Raw genomic sequence first — 22,600 nt, forward strand, 5'->3', positions numbered from 1 at the left:
AGAAATTTAGTATAAAATCTAAATTAAAATATTCTGGTATCATTTACATCAGGAGTCCCCAACCCCAGGCCCTAGAGTAGTACCTGTGTATGGCTTGTTGGGAATCAGGTGGCACAGCAGGAGGTGAGCAGTGGGCAGTGAGCCAGAGCTCCACCTCCTCTCAGATCAGCCACGACCTTAGATCACCATAGGAGTGCCAACCCTATTGTGAACTGTACATGTGAGGGATCTAGGTTGCACACTCTGTATGAGAGTCTAATACCTGATGATATGAGATGAAACAATTTTCTCCTGAAACCATCCCCACCCTTCCCTTCATGGAAAAACTGTCTTCTGTGAAACCAGTCCCTGGTGCCAAAAGATTGAGTACCACTGATTTATATGATAATTACTCCCAAAAAATTTAGGTTGAGGTTTCAAATACTGCCCAATTATGTAATCTTTACTGAGGTAAAGTTATCACTGAAAACAACTGTGATATTGTTTTGATAAGGTGAAGAACTAGTCAACTAAATTTGGGCATGAATTTTGCTAAGAAACTATAATTACACATTTAAAACGTGTGTATAATATCTTTCCTTAAGTGGTTCACCTATACTGGTGACAAGACTTCTTGGAATTACAAACCTTCTTTTTACAGTAACAATGGCTTCTCTGTGTCATAATGATTAACAATTCAAACAGCATTGTTATTTTAAAAAACACATTTTTTAAACTTAATGTACGTCTTTTCCCAAAACAGATAAATAAGATCAATTGACAAACTACACTGGACCATTAGACTTGTCATTTTTTGTACTTCTTCAAGTTTTTTAATTGATACATAATAGTTGTACATATAAATGGGGTACATGTGATATTTTAATATAAGCATAAAATGTATAATGATCAAGTCTAGGTAGCTGGTGTATTCATTACCTCAAATATTTATCATTTTTCAATGTGAGAACATTCCAATATTCTATTCTAGCTATTTTGAAATATACAATAAACTTGTAACTATAGAAATCCTACTGTGCTATCAAACACTAGATCTTATTCCTTCTATCTAACTGTATTTTTGCAGCCATTAACCAATCTCTCTTCACCCTTCGTCCTCACTTTCCTTCTCAGCCTCTGGTAACCATTATCCCATTAAGTACCTCCATCAGACAAATATTTTAACTCTCACATATTAGTAAGAACATGCAATATTTATATTTTTCTGCTTGGCCGATTTCACTTAACATTATGACATCCAGTTTTATCCACGTTGCTGCAAATGACAGAATTTCTTTGTATTTTATGGCTGAATAATTTTTCATTGTGTATATACACCACATTTTCCTTATCCATTGATGGACATTCAGGTTAATTTCATATCTTGGCTATTGTGAATAGTGTGGCAATAAATATAGGAGTGCAGGCATCACTTTGATATTCCTGATTTTCTTTCTTTAGAATATATACCCCACAAGTGGGATTGCTAGATCATACAGTAGAAAATATTTGAGCACCACTCATCCAACAATGATTAATGACAACAATATATAAGGAACTCAAACTACTTAATAGCATAAAATTAAATTATTCAATTTAAAAATGGGCAAAAGATCTGAATAGACATTTCTCAAAAGAAAACTACAAATAGCCACAGGTATATGAAAAAAAATGCTCAACATTTCTAATGATCAGAGAAATGTAAATCAAAACCACAATGAGATATCTCCTTACCCCAGTTCAAATGGCTACTATCAAAAGACACAAAGTAACAAATGCTGGCAAGGATGTGGAGAAAGAACTCTTCTTATATACTGTTGGTGAGAATGTAAATTAGTATAGCTGCTATGGAAAATAGTATGGAGATTCCCCAAAAAACTAAAAATAGAATTACCATATAATCCAGCAACCCCACACCTGGATAGCTGTCATTTTTTTATATATTAACATTGATCTGTTAAAGTAACCTACATTTCAGTACTCATATGAAATGATAGTCATTATTAATCTTATATTTTATAGCTCTTTACAAATTAATGAAATACTTTTACGTAACTACAACTTATTGAACCTCGGTCAGGATAACCTTTAACAATACAGATTATTCACATTTTTGCAATGAGAAAAGTGATGATTTTGGTACTTAGTAAGGTCATAAATATAGTATGAACATATAATAAGACTAAAATTTGGTCTCAATCTTTTTAATTCCAAGGTCTTCCTTTGTAAGCACCATAAAATACCATACCCGGTATTCTTTTGATGCTAGTAACACTAGGAGATAGTTTAGGATTTTTCTACTTATTTCATAGGCATAAAACAGTCATAGAAACATATACAAATTAGATCATATTGCAGAAAAAATGCTTACCCAGGTCAATTGTCTTTGCTTTTTAATTATGGCTTTTAAAAGCTGATTTTAATTAGCACTTACTGACTCATAGTTATAGTACGTCTTAATTTTACACAGTGTAGTTTTTCTTGTTTGGATGTTTGCAGTTAGTCACAAACAAACGTAAAAATTACATTCAATACCAGAGTTGTGGAGGAGCACTTTTTCAAATTGTATCCCTGCAAATGAATTGCTCAAAGCATATCTTTAAGTAAAAATAGTCGACCTGAGAAAGAGAGACATTTTGCTTTGCTTACAAACTGAAAACTCAAACTCAAACTCAAAGAGTAATAGACTCTAAAAATGAATATATTTTCTATTATCAATGGCTAGAAGCACTTTGAAATGTTTGAAATGAGGAAAACATAAATAAACAAGTTAGAATGGGGAAATTCAATTGAAAAATCAAGAGGAGCTTCCTGGATTTACATAAGAGAAAATATCACTTTTTAGATAAGAAAGTTAATTTTTTGCTATTTTAAGACAATCATAGATAGTTAACTTTCTGCAATAATTTAATCATAGTTTTGTCAAAACTCTAAAGTATTGACGAGATGATTGCTCAATGTCATACTCAGAGACTGAAGAGTTGTAAATTCCTCTTAAAATAGATATACGAATAAATTTTAGACCTTGGCATTTTCAGTAAGACTAAATCTGAATCCAAGGTTATGAGGAAGAGTCACCAGTCACACATAAAGAAGAAATAGTTAATTTGTTTCGCAGAAATAAATGAATTTATGAGAATTTTTCTAAAGTGCTTTGTCATTAGGATAAACAATGTTAAATTATTTTTAAAGTACTCAAAATCCATGCTCACCATTCTACACTGAAATTAAGAAAGATAACACAACATGGTATAATTTACAAATGTAATTTTATTTGGATTTTGTATATGGTAGCACCTGATTGACTAGAATTTCAATTCTAACAATTATTGGAGTAATACAATCCTGGATAATTTATTCATTTATTTAGATCAAAGGTCACCATTTAAAGAAAACCTGTTATCTTGTATAAGCTGACTCGTAAGAGTTTTAATGGCCTACATAGTGAGAGGTGACAACCTGATAGCGACCCTCTCTTGCTCTCAGTGCCTCCTCTGCCTCGGCATCTGCTCTGGCCACGCTTGAGGAGCCCTTCAGCCCGCAGCTGCACTGTGGGAACCCCTGTCTGGGCTGGCTTGCGGGGAGGTGTGGAGGGAGAGGCAGGGGTGGGAAACCAGGCTGCGGGTGGCGCTTGTGGGACAGCGCCCATCAAGCGCAAGTTCTGGGTGGGCATGGGCTTGTGGCCCCATGGCTGCTGTCCTGGTCAGTGAGGGGCTCACCACCCGGGCCTGCAGCTGCCGAGGGTGCACCGGGTCCCCCAGGACTGCCAGCGGCCCACACTGCACTTGAATTCTCGCTGGACCTGTAGCCTGCCATGCCGGAGCCCCACCCCCTGCCCCCACAGTGGGCTCCTGCAGGTCGAGCCTCCCTGAATGTTGCTGCCCCCTGCTCCTGGCACCCAGTCCCATTGATTGCCCAGGGGCTGAGGAGTGCAGGTGCCACAAGGGACTGGCATGCAGCTCCAACCATGGCCCTGGCACAGGATCCACTAGGTGAAGCCAGCTGGGCTCCTGAGTCTAGTGGGGACTTGGAGAACCTTTATGTCTAGCTGAGGGATTGGAAATACACCAATCGGCACCCTGTCTCTAGCTCAAGGATTGTAAATACACCAATCAGTACTTTGTATCTAGCTAATCTAGTGGGGACTTGGAGAACTTTTCTGTCTAGCACTCTGTGTCAAGCTAAAGGATTATAAATGCACCAATCAGCACTCTGTGTCTAGCTCAGGGGTTGTAAATGCACCAATCAGCATGCTGTCAAAATGAACCAATCAGGTCTCTGTAAAATGGGCCAATCACTGATCTGTAAAATAGATCAATCAGCTCTCTGTAAAATGGACCAATCAGCAGGATGTGGGTGGGGTCAGATAAGGGAATAAAAGTAGGCTGCCCCAGCCAGTAGTGGCAACCAATTGGATCCCCTTCTGCAATGTGGAGGCTTTGTGTTTTCGCTCTTTGCAGTAACTCTTGCTGCTGCTCACTCTTTGGGTCTGCACTGCCTTTATGAGCTGTAACACTCACCGTTAAGTCTACAGCTTCACTCCTGAGGCCAGTGAGACCATGAACCCACCAGGAGGAATGAACAACTCCAGATGCGCCACCTTAAGAGCTGTAACACTTACAGCGAAGGTTTGCAACTTCACTTCTGAAGCCAGCGAGACCAGGAACCCACCAGTAGGAAAAAACTTCAAACACGTCCGAACATCAGAAGGAACAAACTCCAGACACACCATCTTTAAGAACTGTAACACTCAACTGTGAGGGTCTGCGGCTCCATTCTTGAAGGCAGCAAGACTTAGAGCCCACCAATTCCGGACACAATAGGATCAGGGGTGCTGAGAAAGAAATCACCTTATGCTTGGACTTGTCTCATGAACCATGTTTTGTGGATGAATACAGATGCTTTTAAGTGTTAACAGATGGTGCACTGTGTCTCACAACTAAGGAAAGGCTCAAGATAGGCCGCCTTCTGCTAAAGGATAAACAGATTGGAGACTTGCAGGCAAATTGTTATAGAAGTAATAACAATTTTCTAGTTCAAATTCCATGTTAAGGTCTTGAGAATCACAAAAGACCAAGAAGTGAACGAAACATAGAATAAATACTGTAACAAAAATGGGAAATAGAACAAAGAGGAAAATCACCTTATTTCTGATCCTTAGAGAATAAAGAGGACAAAATGAGTACCTCAAAATCTAAAATTAAGATAAAAAAGATTATAGAAGTCAAGTTTTGTGATCAAAGGGGAAAGAAACTTAAGAGATATGGGAAAGAGGAAGTCAGCCAAGTTACAGTGGTTGAAAGCTGGCTGATGCAAGTTATTTGGGGGAAGGTAAGCCAATCTTACATAGCCTGGATGAAATAAGATGAGGTCCAAGTCCAGCAATGTACAACATCAGTTAGGAAAAGGCATTTGGAGTATATTCTAAGAGGAATGGGATATTACTGAAAAGTTAAATCATGGAAGTGATGTGGTATGATTTATGTCTGTAAAAGAGCACTTCGGTTGCTTGGTGAAGATTGAGTTACAGGAATAAATGGGAGAAACCAGTTAGGAAGCTTACAGTCATGTTGGTGGAGATGAAAATTATTTGGTCTAAAATGGTGGCTGTATGAAAGATAAGAATTGAAATATTGAACAACTGTTTTTAAAGCTAGAGTCCAAAGAAAAAACCAAGAATTAGTCATAGGATTTTATCTTAAGCAAATGGATGGGTGGAATTTTTAAGTATTAAGATGGAAAATATTGCAGTATTTGTCAGAGTTAGGAGGAGTAGGGGAAAAAAGCAACAGTTTTGTTTTAAACATGGGTATCCAGCTGGAGAAGATGTCTAGTAGTAGGCAGTTGAATACATGGAGTTTTCAGTTTAGAAGTGTGTGTGTGTATCTTTGAAAAAATATATTGTAAATGATGCATATATGTCTATATACAAATGTAACTACTTAAGAGTCCAAAGAACTTTAAAATCATGGATTTATACTTTACATCCAGTCACACTGGTCAACTCTCCACAACACACTACCTGGCTCAATTGTAAGAGAATATATTCACTTTAGCAGTGGGTCTGCTGTACCCTCCATATTGTACTTTGTAAATACAAAGTGAAGGAAAGAAAAATTTGAAACATTTTTAATGACTTCTCTAGTCGTAATATAAATTGAATTTAATGGGGGATTTTACATGCTTAGTTTAGTAATATTTTAAAATACAAAATTTAGCTAATCCCACAGAAAAATTTGACAAATTGGACTGCAATGAAACATTACAAATATTATAAATATTTCCTCCTTCAAGTAATATGTTACAATTTCATATCCTTTTGGTGAATTCAATTTCATAGCTTTAGATGCTTTAGATAATTTCTGACATTAATGTCAAATAAAACGGTTTAAGTCATGTGGTTTTTTCCAATTGTTTTATAAGCATAACTTTCCTGTGACTCTTTTTTGGAATCTTCTAATCAATTTCCATGATGTTATTATTTAATTATAGTATTTATTTACAACATCTTCAAGGTTATTTAGAATATTTAGATGATGTTAAATATCATGGAAAAATTTCTTCATATCAGCTTTCAGTTTTACACTTTGTGAAAAGTACACAAAAATAATGCACCCATACAATGTGTTCAACACAAATGTTTTGGTAAATATTGCATAAGATTTTAATATTATGCATGACAAACATATAAATAAAATTTTATTATAGAATAACCTTATTAAAACCACTGCACCTTGCATTGGTATTGGTAATATGTAGTAAAATAAATCATAGACGGTATTAGTGGTTCTTAGAGAAAATAATTGCACATGCTCTGAGCAATCTAAAAATTAAACATTTTTATACATTTAATAATGTAACATGTAGACCAGAAATGATTATTTTTCTATCTAAGCAAAGTACTCTTCCTTTCTCAATTTAGTCACAAGAATATACATATAAATATAAATTTTAGTATGTTCTTTATTTTATTTTTAAATTTCCATTTATTTATTTATTTATTTATTTATTTGAGATGGAGTCTCTCTCTGTCACCCAGGCTGAAGTGAAGTAGCATGATATTGGCTCACTCCAACCTTTGTGTCCCAAGTTCAAGTGATTCTCATTCCTCAGCCACCTGAGTACCTGGGATTAGAGTGTGCCCCACCTCATCCAGCTAATTTTCATATTTTTCAGTAAATACACGGTTTCGCCATGTTGGCCAGCTAGTCTCAATCTTCTGGCCTAAAGTGATCCACCTGCCTCAGCCTCCCAAAGTGCAGGGATTACAGGCATGAGCCACTATGCCCAGCAGTATGTGTTTTAAATCACTCAGATAAATGTGTGCTTTAATATAGAGCTAGCCATTTTTTTTGCAAAAATAAAATAAAATATGTATTAAGTCTGTACTTTTTAAATATCAAACTAAATTCCAAATGAAATTAAATACTTAACTATTAAAATGAATCTATAAAATGGTGTAAGTTCTTTTGAAAGATACATGATGATGACGACAATGATGGTGATGCTGTTGTTGATGATAAACAGATGGATAGATGATAGACAAAAGAAATGAAAGAAAAACAAATTTCAATGTACCCATAAAATACTCTTTAGAGTTAAAATTACATATGTTTAAAAATACTCTACACACACACAATTATATGTATATGCTTGGCTGTTGTGGAATATAAACACAGTGAAAAGCTGTACAAGGTGCATACAATCCAGTGATACAAGTAGGCAAGAGTGAAGTTGTAAAATGATAAGATAAAGTTTTGACATTAATCATACTAGATTTGTATATTCCTGGAAGAATACAAGTATAGGCTTAAGTGTAGGAATATGAAAGTAACTTTTTACTTATCTTTACATGTAATTCTATTTGATTCATTTCAGTTTTTCAACAACCATATACTACTACACTTGAAAATGAAAATAATAAAGAACAGTTCATTAATAGCCCACAGCCTTCATCCTAACTTGAATTTCAATAGTATACAATAAGCTTTATGATACTCTCTTTCTTTCTAATGTTTTAAAAAAATGCTGATGTTTGAAGCAAATTCGAATTGAAATAGGTATTTTATATTGCCAGCTTTATTAATATATGATTAAAAATAAACATTGAATATATATAAGGTATATAATGGGATGTTTTGATATACATATATAGTGAAATAATTATTAAAATCAACCTAAGTAACATATTGTTCTCTTTATATGGTTTTTTGTGTGTGTGTTACAACATTTGAGATCTACTTTCTTCAGCAATTTCAAGATACAATATTATTAACTATAGTCACCAGGCTATGTATTAGATCTCCAGAAATTCTTTATTCTGCCTAAAACTTTGGATCCTAAGACCAACATCTCCTCACCCATGCCCCTGAGCATTATCAACCACCATTTTTCTGTGTTCTATAAGATGAATTTTTGTATATTTTGCATGTAAATGAGATGATGCAGTATTTTGTCTTAAAGTGCCTGTCTTATTTCAATCAAACTCCTCCAGGTTTATTTGTGTTGTCAGAAATGGCAGGATTTCCTTCTTTTTAAAGGATATTTTTAATAAGATAACAATATCCTTATTGTTTAGCTCCCATTGGTAAGTAAGAGTATGTGGAATTTTAATTTCTATTTATGAGTTATTTCACTTAAGATAATTGCCTCCGGTTCCACCCATATTGCAGCAAAAGAAATAATTTCATTCTTTATATGGTGCATAGTATTCCGTGATATAACACATTTTATTTACCCAATTATCCATTGAAGGATATTTAGGTGGATTTCATGACTTTTCTGTTGTGAATAGTGCTGTGATAAACATAAGAGTTTAGGTGTCTTTTTTATATACTGATTTCTTTGTTTAATTATCCAGTAATTGTCTAACTGACTGATGAAGCAAATGGTAGTTTTATTTTTAGTTCTCTGAGAACTCACCATAATGTTTTCCATAGTGATTGTACTAATGAACATTTTCAACAACAGTGTATAAGCATTCCCTTTCCTTCAAATCCTTGCCAATATCTGTCATTTTTTGACTTTTTAAAAATAGCCCTCCTGACTTGTGTAAGATGGTAGTACATTGTGGTTTTAATTTGCATTTTCCTTATGATTAGTGATGTTGAGCATTTTTTCAAATGTTTGTTGTCCATTTGTATGTCTTCTTGTGAGATGTGTCTGTTGTGTGTTTTGCCCACTTATTAATAGGATTATTTGTTTGTTGTTGCTGTTGTTGTTGACTTGTTTGGGGTCCTTGTAGATATGGAATATTAGACTCTTGCTGAAGGCATCGTTTGTAAAGATTTTCTCCCATTCTGTGCATTGTCTGTTTATTCTGTTGATTATTTCTTTTGATGTACAGAAGGCTTTTGGTTTAATTAAGTTCCATTTGTTTATTTTTATTTTGTTGCATTTGTTTTAAAGTCTTAGTCATAAATTCTTTTCCTGAGCCAATGTTCAGAAACATTTTTTTCCTAGGTTTCCTTCTAGTACTTTTATAGTCTCAGGTCTTACATTTGTCTTTAATCCATTTTGAGTTAAGTTTTGCATATGATAAGAAATATGGTCCAGTTTTGCTCTTCTGCATATGACTAACCAGTTTCCCTAGAACCATTTATTGAATATTCTTCCCCAGCATATATGTATCTATATGTATTTGTTGTTGTTATTGTTGACACTGTCACAGATCAAGTGGTTGTAGGTATGTAAATGTATTCCTGAGTTTTCTATTTTGTTCCATTGATCTATATGTCATTTTAATTCCACTATCATCATGTTTTGATTAATATAGACTAGTAGTATAATTTAAAGTCAAGTAACATGGTGCCTCCAGCTTTATTTTATGTAAGTATTATTATTTTTGTTTTGTTAGGAATGCTGTGGCTGTTAAGGCTCTTCTTCCATTGCATACAAATATTAGGATTGTGTTTCCTAATTATATGAAAAAAAATGATGTTGGTAATTCGATAAGGATCATGTTGAATCTATAGATTGTTTTGGAGAGTATGATTATTTTAGCAATAATTTTTCAATGGGAGTTTCTCATGGGAGTATGAGATGGTTTTCTGTTTGTTTGTGTCATCTGTGTTTTCTTTAATCACTGTTTTATCATTTTCCTTGCAGATTATTTATCTCCTTGGATAAATATATTTCTAAGTATTTCATTTTTTGTAGCTATTGTAAATGAAATTAAGTTATTGGTTTAGCTTACAGCTTGATCATTATTGGTGTATATGTATATGCTACTAATTTTTGTATGTTGACATGGTATCTTAACGCTTTACTGAATTCATTTATCAAATCTAGGAGTCTTTTGCAGGAATATTTAGGACTTTTTGGGTAGGAAATCATATCATCAACAAACAAAAGTCATTTGACTTGCTTTTTAAATAATCTAGATTACATTATTTCTTTCTCTTTCTTGATTGCTCTGGCTAGGACTTCCAGTACTATGATGAATATGAATGGTGAAAATGGGCATTCTTGTCTTGTTCCAGTTCTTAGGGGAATTGCTTTCAACTTTGCCCCGTTCAGTTTAATGTTAGTTTTGGGTTTGTCATATATCATTTTTATTATTTTGAGATATATTCCTTCAGAGCCTAGTTTGTTGAGGGTTTTTATCATAAACATTTCTCTATTTGATTGCTTTGCCTGCACATATCGAAATGATCATATCATTTTGGTTTTTAATTTGTTTTTAAATGTTTCTGTTTATGTGGCGAATGACATTTATTTATTAGTGTATGCTGAACCATTCTTTCTTCTCTGGAATAAAACCTAGTTGATTCTGTATTATCCTTTTGATGTGTTTTTGAATTTGGTTTCCTAGTATTTTGTTGAAGATTGTTGCTCTATATTCATTAGGAACATTGGTGTGTAGTTTTCTTTTATGTTGTGGTCTTTCCTGCCTTAGCTATCAGTGTGATACCGGCTTCATAGAATGAATTAGGAAGGATTACATTCACCTTGATTTTTTGGAATAGTTTCAATAGGATTGCTGCCAGTTTTTCTTTGCATATCTGGTAGATTTTCACTCTGAATTTGCCTGGTCCTCAGCTTTTATTTTGTTGGGAGACTTTTTATTATCTATTCAATCTCACTGCTTGTTATTGGTCTATTCAGGATTTCTATTTCTTCCTGGTTCATTCTTAGGGGGGTTTATGTTTCCAAAAATTTACCAATTTTCTCTAGGTTTTCTAGTGTGTGAGCGTAAGGATGCTCATAGTAGTCTCTGATCTTTTGTATCTCAGTCGTATCATTTGTAATGTCTCCTTTTTCATTTCTGATTGTGCTTATTTGAATCTTCTCTCTTTTTTTCTTGGTTAATCTAGCTAGCTGTCAATCAATTCTGTTTATATTTTCAAGGAACTTTTTGTTTCATTGATCATTTGTATGATTTTAGGGGCTCAATCTCCTTTATTTCTTCTCTGCTCTTTGCTATTTTTTTTTCTTCTTCTAGTTTTGGGTCTTTGTTGTTGTTGCAGTTCTTTGAGGTTCAATATTAGGCCAATTTGTGATCTTTCTATTCTTTTGATGTGGACATTGAATGCTCTAAACTTCCTCTTACCACTTCTTTTTCTGCATCTCAGAGGTTTTTGATATGTTGCGTTTTGATAGATTTTCATTCCTTTCGAAATAAAAAAAAAAAACCTTAATTTCACCCTTGACAAAAATTATTCAGGAATAGATTTAACCCTTATGTATTTGTATAATTTTGAGAGTTTTACTTGGTGTTCATTTTTAATTTTATTTCACTCTGCTCTGAGAAGATACTTTATATAATTTGGATTTTTAAAAATTTACTGAGACTTGTTTTGTGGTTTAACATATGGTATACTTTGAAAAATGTTTATGCGTTGATGGGAAAAATGTATACTCTGTGATTTGGGGATTCATTTTCTGTAAATGTCTGTTAGTTCTATTTGTTCTGGAGTCCATTTTTAGTTACACATTTTCTTTATTTTCTGCTTCAATGATCTGTCTAGTGCTATCAGTGTAATGTTGAATTCTCCCACTATTACTGTATTGCTGTGTATCTTTTTTCTTAGGTAAGGTAGTATTTTTTTTAAATCTTTGTGGTCCAGTGTTGGGTGCAAGTATATATAGGATTATTATATCCTCTTGTTGAATTGATTTATTTATCATTATATAACGACCTTTTTGCCAATTTTTATTCCTGTTGATTTAAAGTTTGTTTTATCAAATATCAGTATAGCCAACTCCTGATTGGTTTGGTTTCTGCTTGCATCTTTTTTCACCCCTTTACATTAAGTCTAAATGTTTTGCCAGTTAGGTGGGTTTTTGTAAGCAGCACATGTTGGATCCTGGTCTTTTAATTTATTCTTTCAATCTGTATCTTTTAAGTGAAGCAATTAACTCATTTATATTCAAAGTTAATACTGATATGTGAAATTTTGTTCCCATCATAATATTGACTGTCACTTAGTTGCTTTGTATCCTCAAACGTATAATTATTTTTTAGGACCTATAAGTTTTACACTTTCTTCTGTTTTAATTGTTGCAAATATTAACCTTTCATAGTCATGTTTAGAAATCAATGAAGCATTTCTTGTAGGGCCAGTCTAGTGGTAACAAGGTCCCTTAGAATGTTACTATCTAAGAAATATTGTATTTCTCCTTTATTTGTGAAGCTTAGTTGATCAGGATAGAAAAATATTGGCTGACAATTTTTTCTTTAAGAAACTGAAAATAGGAACCCAATCTCTTCTGGCTTGTAAGGTTTCTACTAAGAAATCCAGTGTTAGTCGGATGCAATTTCCTTTTTAGTTGATTACTTTTCTCTTGCTTTTAGAATTTTTTTTCACATTAACTTCTGATGGCTATATGCATTGGGGGAAGTTTGTCTTGCAGTGTATCTCCCAAGAGCTCTCTGAGTGTCTTGTGTCTAAATGCTAAATCTCTAGCAAGACCAGGGAAGATTTCCACAATTATTCTCTCAAACAGGTTTTCCAATGTTTTACTTTTCCTGTTGCTTTCTCAGTAATACCTCAGACATACTTTTGGATACTTTTACATAATTTATTTTTTTAAATTCTTTACTTTTATCTGCTTCGGTTATTTTGAAAGACCAATCTTCAAAATCTGAAATTCTTTCTTTTTCTGGTGAACTATTAAACTTGAACTGTTAACTTGAACTGACTGTATTTTGTAGTTTCTTCAATAAGATTTTCTCCTTCAGTGTTTGTTTGTTTTAATCGATCTCATTAGTAAAGTTTTCCTTCACATCCTGTTTTTTTTTTTTCTATATGTTGTTGTTGGTTTTCAACTTTCCTTTAGATTTCACTGGGCTTCCTTACAAACCATAATTTGAAAGATTTATCTGGCATTTCAGAATTTTCATTTTGTTTAGGATTCATTGCTAGAGAGCAAGTATGACACCCTATTTTTTCTATACTGACAGACTTATCGTACTGATTCCTTTGCATTGAGAGCAAACATCACGTTTTAGTTTTTATTTTTCTCTCATTTGGATGAGACTATTTCTCCCCTCACCCTTGAAGTTGTGATTGTAATATATATTTAGTGGGGTCATTTCACTTTGTTTCTGAGTGCTGTCACAGGGCCAAGGCTCTGTATGAATTCCTTGGTTATAGATAGATTTAATGTGGTTATTATCTCAAGTGTTTGTTGTAGTAGCAGTGTACCAAGGATGTGAGTAGGCTCCTGGCCTCCTGCAGAGATGGGGAGGTGGAAGTCTCAAGAAGCTTATCTTAGTCCCAAGGGCTGTGCACTTGAGTCAACAAATTTTGTAGTGGGGTATGCACTGGGTAAGGTCAAGGATCTCTCCCATGGCCTGGATTGCCTGGCTCCCCAGTGGGAATATCCATCACAGAGTCAAACTCTTTCCCTTTTACTCTCTGAAGATGCATTTTCTGCCACACCAGAGGTGTGGGTTGCTGCCCACTCCCTTTAACAAAGTATACAAAAACTCTTCCACATTTTCCGCTGGGCTCTCACGTTCCTTCTTGGATAAGAGTTCACAGTATGAACCTCTACACATTATTTTGGTCTTTCCAAGTGGGTGAGGCACATAATGATTCCAATCTGTCATCTTGGAAAAAAAAAGTATAGACATTTTAGCAATAGTAATTCTTCCAATCTATATTCATGAGATATTTTATTTATTCATGGTGTCTTCAAATTCTGATTTTGTTTTAATATTTCAAATGTAGATTTTTCAACTTCTTAATTAAATTTATCCTTCAGGTTATTTTCTTTTTTTTTCTTTTTTTTGAGACGGAGTCTGGCTCTGTCGCCCAGGCTGGAGTGCAGTGGCCGGATCTCAGCTCACTGCAAGCTCCGCCTCCCGGGTTCACGCCATTCTCCTGCCTCAGCCTCCGAGTAGCTGGGACTACAGGCGCCCGCCACCTCGCCTGGCTAGTTTTTTGTATTTTTTAGTAGAGACGGGGTTTCACAGTGTTCGCCAGGATGGTCTCGATCTCCTGACCTCGTGATCCGCCCGCCTCGGCCTCCCAAAGTGCTGGGATTACAGGCTTGAGCCACCGCGCCCGGCCCCTTCAGGTTATTTTCTATTGTTTGGTATTGAAAATTGGAATATTTGCTTAATTTCCTTTTTGGATAATTAGCGTATATAAATACAATTAGTGTATATAAATATAGCTAATGTATATAAATGCAATTTATAGTTATATAGTTATATTTAGTTATATAGTTATATAGTAATATAGTAATATTATATATTTAGTGTATATAAATACAATTGATTTTGTAAGTAGATTTTGTGTCCTGAAATGTTACTGAGTTATTTTATTAGTTCAAGTTTTATGGTGAGTCTTTAAGATAGTCTTCATATAAAATCATGTCATCATAATCTCAATAGATGCAGAAAAGGCCTTCAATAAAATTCAACACCCCTTCATGCTAAAAACTCTCAGTAAACTAGGTATTGATGGAACATGTCTCAAAATATAAGAGCTATTTATGACAAACCCATAGCCAATATCACACTGAATGTGCAAAGATTGGAAGCATTTTCTTTGAGAACCGGTACAAGACAAGGATGCCCTTTCTCACCACTCTTATCCCTCATAGTGTTGAAAGTTCTGGCCAGGGCAGTCAGGCAAGAGAAAGAAATAAAGGGTGTTCACATAGCAAGAGAGAAAGTCTGTTTGCAGATGACATGCTCGCATATTTGGAAAACCCCATCGTCTCAGCTCCAAATCTCCTTAAGCTGATAAGCAACTTCAGCAAAGTTTCAGGATACAAAATCAATGTGCAAAAATCACAAGCATTTCTATACACCAAAAATAGACAAACAGAGAACCAAATCATGAGCAAACTCCCATCCACAATTGCTACAAAGAGAATAATATACCTAGGAATACAACTTACAAGGGATGTGAAGAAACTCTTCAAGGAGAACTTATTTATGTTCTTTATAGTCATTGAAATATTGTATTATGCATAACTAGGACAGGTGTAAAATATATTTTCTTCATTGTTATTTGTAGTCAAAAAAGAGGGGATAAAAATCAATGGGAAATGTCGAAAATCATTATAATTCACTCACCTTAGTTTCTTGGTTATTAATATGTTGTAGATGCAGAACTGTTACCACCTCCAGCTCAATCTTGCTTCACCTATCCATGAGGTTCACACTTGTAGTTTGTTAGAAATAAATAGCGTGAAAGACATTCAGTCTCAATATGACTGAAACCTTGTCACCTCAATCATGAAGAAACTCTTTTCATCTATATTATTTAGATGGATTTTTCCTTCACCTGTAATTACCTTTTCTCATTTTGAATAAATACTACTTTACCAGACATTTAGTTCTTTCAGGCACACTACAAATAAATACAGCATAAATCTAGGTCATATGCCAATATACAACAAAATAATTTTAAATTACATTTCTAATAGATTTGAGTTTCATTTAACACATAGAAATCGTTAGAAGAGGTTATAAAACATACCAGAAATATGAATATTAGCATTCTTACATCTACCTTAGGTAGTTATTTACTTTTATCTACAGTGCATAAAGAATTAGAGCTTTTACCAGGCTTTGCATAGAAAAATATGCTTTTGAGATTTCAAAGGTTTTTTTCAATATATGCCACAAACTCCGTTTTCAAAGACTAAGATATAGAGAAATAGGAAATGTTCTTATCAGCAAAAGTAACATTTGTGCTAAGTTATTGATAGATAATCAAATGCAATAGAACATGCTATAAATCACCTTACAATCCACCAATCAAAGTCTGTAGTAAGTCAAATCAGAAACTCAAAAAAGCTGTCTGACATAGGTGTTACTATAATAATAATGACATTAGACAGAGATGATTGTCTTTACCCAGGCTTATTTGTGTTTCTCAATATCTAAGAAAGTTTTAAAGAAGGCAATTTACAAATGAAGAAGCTCTCAGCTGATGTGTTCTTACTATTATAAACAAAATATAAAATTCTAAGTCCTCCAACCAACTGAATGGACCCATCCTCTAAGCCAAAGGGATTACAAAGAAACCTGAAAAACTAGTTCAGTGATAGGAAGAAGGGGTCCTGGGACATGTCTCTTTTAGCTTTGGAATTCAGGCACAACTGACCAGCATTAACATTAAACAAACCTCTGAACACTGATAAAACACTGTAGCAATAAGATGCTAAATTCCAACCTGACTCTAGTATACCATCACATGACAGATAGCAGGCCTTGGAATAAATCAGAATATTTTACACCAAAATATATTTATTTAACACATTTTGAAATGGCACTGCAAAGGACCATTTGAATTTTCCTGCCTTTCTGTCTCTTGTGGGGAAAATTTATATTCTGCAGAGGATCCCCTTGCTTCTCCAGGTCTTTTTCTGTACATGAAGATATTAACTGAGAGTCCAGCACCTTTTAAACGTCTGAAGAGGAAACATGTGCATCTATTGCCTCCTAGGGCAGCCACTTTTGAGACTTTATCTACATAAGCACCTTAGTCTGAAGATATTAACTGAGAGTCCAGCACCTTTTAAACGTCTGAAGAGGAAACGTGCATCTATTGCCTCCTAGGGCAGCCACTTTTGAGACTTTATCTACATAAGCACCTTAGTCTTTACAACCACATTTCTTAACCTAAACTTCTTTCTATTGATTCCATGTTTGGATAACTTAACTTTTTTCAACCAATTGCCAATCAGAAAATGTTTGAATCCCCCTATGACCTGTAAATCCCCATATTGAGTTGTCCTGCCTTTCCAGACAGAACCAATGTACTGCTCATACATATTGGTTGATGTCTTCTGTCTCCCTAAAATTTATAAAATCAAGCTGTAACCTAACATCTTGGCTCTCCTGACGCTATGCCATGGGTCATGGTCCTCACATTTGGCTCAGGATAAATATTTTCAAATACTTTCAGAATTAGGGTTTTTTTTGTTTGTTTGTTTGTTTGTTTTTGTCCTGTGAAAGGACCGTATCTTGGGCCCCCAAAATCACTAAGCTAAAGGGAAAAGTCAAGCTGGCAACTCCTTAGGGCAAACCTGCTTCCTATTTATTCAAAGTCACCTCTCTACTCACTGAGATAAATACATGTCTGATTACCTCATTTGGAAAGGTTAATCAGAAACTGAAAAGAATGCAACCATCTGTCTCTCACCAACTTGTGACCTGTAAGCTCCTTCCAGACTTTGAGTTGTCCCGCCTTTTGGGACTGAACCATGTTCATTTTACATATATTGATTTATGTCTTATGTCTCCTTAAAATGTATAAAGCCAAGTGCTCTGACCACCTTGGACATATCTCATCAGGACCTCCTGAGGCTGTGTCATGGGTGTGCATCCTCAGCCTTGGCAAAATAAACTTTCTAAATTAACTATGACCTGTCTCAAATTTTCAGGGTTCACATTTGGTAACCACAAAGAGATTCTGAGTAGAGATGCTCCTGACCTTTGGCAAATCTCCTATTGGTGCTTGCTACCAGCATGAGCTAACTTTATGACTCAACCCAATAGGAAAATTTGCTGAGGTCTGAGAGCACCCCCTGAAGAGAATCCCTGATATTCCAAAATTGTGTTGAGATCTAAAGTTTATTTTGTTGTACAATTCCTCTTCTTTTTGGAGTTTTACTTGCATCTAAAACAAGAAAGGCAATTTTTTCCTGCTTTCATGATGATGGAAAGCAGGTAACTCCTTTATGGAGTTTGAGCTCACTTCCAACAGAGAAGATGAGGTTTTTTGTTTGTGTTTTGTTTTGTTTTGTTTTCCTGCTTCTAGGAATGTGGAGAGAAGTCTTCAGCCTGAGACCCAGCCTTAGGTAAGTAAGTTAATTGGGCTTTGTCTTGGCTACCATTAAGGTTAACAACTAGTTGGTCTTAATTTCTCCTTGCCATTAGAGAGCTCAGGGATCGTATTGTTGGTTTGTTGTTGTTGTTTGCACTGGTCTTTCTCCCATTGGATTTTACCAACTCTAGCTGACTTGATCAAATCAAACTGAAAATTCCAAATTATGAGTAAAAAGGACTTTCTAATTTGGCTAAGATTCCTCACAGCCATAAAATAAAATAAAATAAAATAAAAGGAAATAAAAGGAAAAAACAAACAAAAACTATGTGTTTGGTTTCTGTGTTTGCTTTCTGTCTTAAAAAAATTGTTATTTCATTTTATTTTCTTCCACCTTTCTTCCCCCTTTGCCATCTGCAGTGCCAAAAAATCTAGAGGAGGCTTCTAATGACTTGAACTGCTTTAAATAATTCAGAACAAAGGCTCTACTCACCCCCTTTTGGAGTGTTCTATTTTCTTTGTGGAATTTCCAGGGTCATGGGCAGTTTCGTTGTATGACCTGCCTTTTTGGCTTTGGGGTACCAGGGATGACTTTGCACTGTGAGAGGATGTGACCTTGGCATATATAATGGCAGATGAGAGCTACGAAGTTACAAGTAGTAAAGCAGTTTACAGAAAGTAATCTTGGCTGCTTTTACTTTTTTTTTTCCTCCTAGGAAGTTGCTGTTTAAGAATCCTAATTCTAGTTCACAGATGCATTCTAAAGGGTGTTCTCTATTACTTTTCCTCCCAAAATTAATCTTAATTGGTTTTTCTGTGCAGATTTGCATGAGGGAGCGAACTGTTGTTTTCATAGTTTAGTTGGATACTGAGTTTTCTCAGCTTTTAAGAGAAAGAAATTTTATTCTCCCAGCTGAAAGGTGGGGGCCTTATGGAAGTGTCTGGGAAGTTGACCCCCAGTGATATGCAGTAGCTCTGTAGGGAAATCCCCAACAAAAAATAATTTTAAAAATGGCTCATCCAGAAAATAGATATAAGGGCTGATTACATGATGTATGAACCCTCTCAGAGGTCACAGACCTCTGGAGAGAGAAACTGAGACATGTAAGAGGATGGAAAAGACTCAGGGGTAACACATTATGGAGTCTTTCCCACAAGCAGCACATAAAGATCCACCCCACAAAAACCAGAAGCCACAGCTCAGTTCCTCCTTTTAAGAAAAAAATGGGGGTTGGGGGCGGGGAGGAAGTAATCTAAGAATGAGGAGAAAACAAGAAAAATGACCTCCTTTTGAGCACACTGTAGGTTTTATGGCACCACTACTTGCCAAAGTACAATGGAACTAATACAGTCTTTGTGCACATTTACATTAAGGAAAAAGAGCCCTAAGGTCAACCTGCAAACTATAGCATTCGTAGGTCCACTTTTCCTCTCTTTTATTTTCTGCCTGTTTTAAATCTGCTGTTCCTTTTCTACTGAGATAAAAACCACTGTTTGGGTCTAATAGGTTTTTTGTTTGTTTATTTGTTTATTTTTTGCAAGGCAGTAAATTTGTATTTACCATATGGATAAAGTACTGAAGTAGAAGCTATAGAACATTTTGTGTATGTGTGTGTGTTACATGCTTATGTACATATTTGAAGACCTTTATAATACACTTCTAAAATTTTATGTTCAATTGGCAGTAAAATCAGTTTTAATTTCCCTCTAGCTTGCCATACTTTCTCTTTGTACCTTATGACGTAAATTTTGCTGATTTTCACCTGAATTGTATCCTTTAATATGCAGATTTAGGGCTAGTTAGCTGACAACTGCCGTGGCAATAAAACAGGTTATCAAGAGTTTGCAAGTCTAAAATAGGAAAAAAGAAAGTCTTAGGAATCTATAAGATGTAATTCTATTGGCATGCCTAATATGTCTATGTATTTATGTGTTGTATACACAATGTTTCACTACTGAAAATATATAAAGAACTCAAATTAATTGACTTAAGAAAACAAAAGTGCTTGAATCAAATACTTTATCAAAAAAATAAAAGACTAGTCAAAGGCTTTCTCAACTTTAAGTAACATCTTTAATAAATTAGCTAGTTTGAAAATTATTGCTAAAGTAATATTAGAAATATCTTAAGAATTGTCAGAAAGCATTTTTGTTTCCATTTATTAATCAAGTAATTTTATACTTATTCCTGCCAAATATTATTAGGTGTCAAAATTTGGCATTAGTGTTGCAAAATTATAAACCCAGCCAAAACAAAATGATTTTTGCTTGTTTAATTTTAAATCAGTAAGATATTGACATTGATTTAATGAAAATAGCCGTATCTTGAATTTAGTAAGATTATCATAACTTCTATACCTGTGGCTTTACGCAGTCTAGTCCACAGGCAGTAAGAAGGTTTGTTTGGGGAAAGGACTGTCATTGTCTTTGTTTCAAAACTAAACTATAAGCTAAGTTTCTCCCAAAGTTAGTATGGCCCACACCCAGGGATGAACAAGGACAGTTTGGAGGTTAAAAGCAAGACAGAGTCAGTTAGGTCAAATGTTTTTCACTGTCTCAGTTATCATATTGCAGTGGTGGTTCCATAACTTTAAATGATGACTATTGCAGTTCTCCTAAATAATTTAGGTAAAGAATTAAAATAAAATAATTAGGTAAATGTAATGGAATAAATACTCATAGACAGACATCATAATTTAGAATATAAAAGTATATTAAATAGTAGATATATCATTATTTGTCTATTTATCAATAAAGATATACTGTACAAAAACATTCTTGCTAAAAATGTGTGTCTTTTTAAAAAAAGGTAAACAAGTTCAATCTAATTCAAAGCTTATTTAAAGCTGATGTATAAAACAAGGTAAAATCTGTTAGGACAGTTACCAAAAGTCAAAAGAAAAGACCTTCTGCAGTGCATAGAATATTATGTTGGAAGAAAACATTTCTTTTACGTCTTTAGGAAAACACGGCTTTTAAAAGGGGAAAGAAAGTTGAAAAAAAGTGAGATGCAGTAAAAGTTGAAATTTGTGTTAAAAAATTAAAATCTCTTATAATTTATTAAATCAACCACTTAAGAAAATTTTCTTGTTCTAACCAACAATTTAGTATATATGTTTATAATTTCCCTTTAATTATAAACAATTTGATCACATAAGAAGTTTTTTTTTAATAAATCCCCTTATTATGCCTTATACAGACTCTTCACGACATGCTTGGACTTTCTGATTTGTCCTCAACATCTTATTTCCTTAAACAATCAGTCATTTTAATTTAGGACTAAATTTACCATACTACATTATTTTTCATATAAAATTATCTCTCTTAAACTTTCTTACCACAAAAAAAAAAAACTCTTTTCTTTTGCCTTTTGGTAACTGTCCTAACAGATTTTATGTTTTATCAAAATAATTCCTATACTATTATTATTAAGTTTGGTTTTCTTAGGAAGAAGTGAGATTTAATTTTTTTAATTAAGGTTATTACATCCTCATGTGTCTTGAAGTATGTACCTTTAAAGTCCTGTGGCATTGAGTTACAGGCCTATGATTCCTGGGTCTAAAAAGGACACCAAGTCCTGCTAAATCTTAAACACTGACAGCAATTAAGACCTCATCTTCAGGCTCCATAAAAGATGTCAATCAAAATAAACTGCATTCCTGAGACACAGGCACAGAAATTAAAGCTATTCAACTCCTCAAGGCCCAAGGACTATTGTGGAAGAGGTGGATGCATGAGACTGTAAGGGCCAATTTTGAAAGAAAAAGTAAGTTCAGTGTCTCTGTAAATTAAGTATTAATGTTAAAGGCACACTGAAGAAAGACCAGCATATAGGCCCATGTATCAGATTAACAAGGTTTTTTGGAAGCATTAACTGATTCCTTAACAAGGGATATAAAGATTATAAAAGGCTTATGGAAGTTATATAACAATTACAATTGGATAGATAGTTTATAAAATTTTGAAACACAAATTTAATTGGCTTCATGCTGCTTTTATTAAGGCTTATTGTTTGGAAAATTATGTGTCCTCTCTCAAATAGTGAAGGGTTTTGCCTCTTTTATTTTTTTTTAAATCCTTGAGTTATCACTTTGGTTAAATGAATGACTAATTTTATAATGACCCATGATTCTGTTTTGTGTTATCAAGTGTTTTAAACCTTTGATATTTGACAAATTTTTAAAACCAAACTATAAATTTTGTATTTTTCTGACCTAATTGAATTGTTAAGATATTAGATTCACTAAAGTCCAAAAATGGCATAATTATACATGAAGCATTGTCAAATATGAAATGGTGTTTGGTTTTCTTTGGGCTGTATTTATATAAATATATTATTGGTATGTGTTCCAAAATTATAGGAAACTCCTATAATTCTGATATGA

General features: G+C 34.2%; 1 long non-coding RNA gene across 1 annotated transcript; it reads left to right on the plus strand.

Moving 5' to 3' along the window:
* The first annotated feature begins 3,040 nt into the window (after nucleotides 1-3,040).
* On the plus strand, nucleotides 3,041-22,310 carry LOC117099343. Its single transcript, XR_004443776.1, has 3 exons — nucleotides 3,041-3,052; nucleotides 13,721-13,732; nucleotides 22,162-22,310. It is a non-coding gene; the product is annotated as an uncharacterized LOC117099343 (long non-coding RNA).
* The last annotated feature ends 290 nt before the right edge of the window (nucleotides 22,311-22,600 follow it).

The sequence above is a fragment of the Trachypithecus francoisi genome, unplaced genomic scaffold, assembly GCF_009764315.1.
Source record: "Trachypithecus francoisi isolate TF-2019V2 unplaced genomic scaffold, Tfra_2.0 Lachesis_group16, whole genome shotgun sequence".
NCBI classification, from domain to species: domain Eukaryota; kingdom Metazoa; phylum Chordata; class Mammalia; order Primates; family Cercopithecidae; genus Trachypithecus; species Trachypithecus francoisi.